This window comes from Schistocerca americana, unplaced genomic scaffold (genome assembly GCF_021461395.2).
Source record: "Schistocerca americana isolate TAMUIC-IGC-003095 unplaced genomic scaffold, iqSchAmer2.1 HiC_scaffold_198, whole genome shotgun sequence".
Taxonomy (NCBI): Eukaryota; Metazoa; Arthropoda; class Insecta; order Orthoptera; family Acrididae; genus Schistocerca; species Schistocerca americana.
Window position 1 is genome coordinate 167,501 of NW_025725904.1, and position 2,500 is coordinate 170,000.

Genomic DNA, 2,500 nt, shown 5'->3' on the forward strand with positions numbered 1-2,500 from the left:
GTTTTGTTGCCTCAACGCCAACTGCATCTCATCGTCTGAGTCAGGTCGGTCGTCAGGTAGGAGCGCACGAAGCAGCTCCTCGGCCGTTTCCAGCCAGTTGGTCGTCATCTGGTCCGAGTCTCCTATTGTCACAGTAGAGAGATGCATTGGTGAGTGTATCTTTTCACATATTATTTTGTACGGTGTACCCCATGGATCAAGAGCCAAGTGAGACGTTACGAAATCTTCCCAACTCTGTTGACGATGTTGGAGTAAGGTTTCTTTAAATATGCTTTTCTTCTGTCTGTATATAGTGAGATGATATTGTCTTTCCTCCATGGTGAAAGACCTTTGATAATTGCGGCGCGCCCTTCTCATAGACTGCCGGAGCCCAGTCAGCTCTGGAGTCCATGGAGAAGTCATCTTACGGATGAGACGCCTTCTCATCGGTATTGCCACGGCGACAGCCGCCCTGATTGATGCTGTTAATGCCCCAACGGCCTCTTCTATGTCGATGTCTTCGTCTTCCAACTCTGGAGGGTTAAATTCCGCCTCTAGGAGATCCCAATTGGCTCTCCCGTAATCAAGTTGCATGGCCCACCTCTCTGGTGCCTGTTGTATTTCATGTACCAATGTAAATTCAATAGTATTATGATCGCTTGTTGTATGGTTTTCTAATACATGCCAATCATGAATTTTGTTTGCGATATTAATGGAGCTTAACGTTACATCAATATGTGAAGCTGCCCCAGCTCTACTCCTATAAGTAGGAGGATTGCCGGGGAGATTTGCTACATTTAAATTAAATTCCATAATAACATCCTCAAGGGCAATGCCCCTTGGGTCCTGTGTTCGGCTATACCAGAGAGGGGACTTAGCATTACTGTCCATCGAGATTATGATTGACTTCCCTTGTAGGGCTCTCAATATGGTAATAAGCTGCCTTAAGTAGATATCAATTGGATCACGAAACTGACAATAGATATTTATCAGGTACCAAAACGAGTTTAGGTGATTTATTTCTACGACTATTATGTGTTCTGTACAGAATTGTGTTAGCACTGTGGTTTTTATCGTATTGTTGAGAATGACTACAGCTGTCATTGGACTCTGTCCAAATGTTATTACTTGTGCTGCAACGGGAAAGCCCAAGGATCTCCCAGAGGCAGTACTTGGTTCTTGTATCAGTACTACATCTATTTTGTTTTCTTCAGAAAGCCTACACAGCTCTTGCATGACTAGGGAGCTTTTCATTGCATTGACTTGGTAGCACTTAATAATCGTCCGGATATTTGGTATATACCATGCTATTCGGCCAGGTCTGAGCAGGATCATATGTTATTCTCCCGTACATCTTGACAAGTTCATTATATGTTTTCGTAAGATCAAATTTCCTTCCCCGCCTCTCGTATACTTTAGTGACTAGTTCTTTTAGTTGTTCATAGTCATGGGGAATATTCACCGCCGCTAGCTGGACGCAGTCTACATCCTCCAGAGTTAGGGACAGCGGGAATCTCGTTAATCCATTCATGCGCGTCACTAATTAGATGACGAGGCATTTGGCTACCTTAAGAGAGTCATAGTTACTCCCGCCGTTTACCCGCGCTTGCTTGAATTTCTTCACGTTGACATTCAGAGCACTGGGCAGAAATCACATTGCGTCAACACCCGCTAGGGCCATCGCAATGCTTTGTTTTAATTAGACAGTCGGATTCCCCCAGTCCGTGCCAGTTCTGAGTTGATCGTTGAATGGCGGCCGAAGAGAATCCGCGCACCCGCGCGCCCCCGGAGGAGCACGCTAAGGCGGACGCGGCCTCGCAGCAAGGAAGATCCGTGGGAGGCCAAGGCACGGGACCGAGCTCGGATCCTGCACGCAGGTTGAAGCACCGGGGCGCGAACGCCGCGCAGGCGCGCGCATCCTGCACCGCCGGCCAGCACGAGGCCAACCAACGGCGAGAGCAGACCACGCCCGCGCTAAACGCCCGCACTTACCGGCACCCCTACGGCACTCACCTCGCCCAGGCCCGGCACGTTAGCGCTGACCCACTTCCCGACCAAGCCCGACACGCCCCGATCCTCAGAGCCAATCCTTATCCCGAAGTTACGGATCCAATTTGCCGACTTCCCTTACCTACATTATTCTATCGACTAGAGGCTCTTCACCTTGGAGACCTGCTGCGGATATGGGTACGAACCGGCGCGACACCTCCACGTGGCCCTCTCCCGGATTTTCAAGGTCCGAGGGGAAGATCGGGACACCGCCGCAACTGCGGTGCTCTTCGCGTTCCAAACCCTATCTCCCTGCTAGAGGATTCCAGGGAACTCGAACGCTCATGCAGAAAAGAAAACTCTTCCCCGATCTCCCGACGGCGTCTCCGGGTCCTTTTGGGTTACCCCGACGAGCATCTCTAAAAGAGGGGCCCGACTTGTATCGGTTCCGCTGCCGGGTTCCGGAATAGGAACCGGATTCCCTTTCGCCCAACGGGGGCCAGCACAAAGTGCATCATGCTATGACGGCCCC

General features: G+C 50.3%; 1 pseudogene; it reads right to left on the reverse strand.

Annotated features, from left to right (window-relative positions):
- Positions 1-953: 953 nt before the first annotated feature.
- The window catches only part of LOC124573883, a 3,477-nt pseudogene continuing 1,930 nt past the window's right edge, over positions 954-2,500 (reverse strand).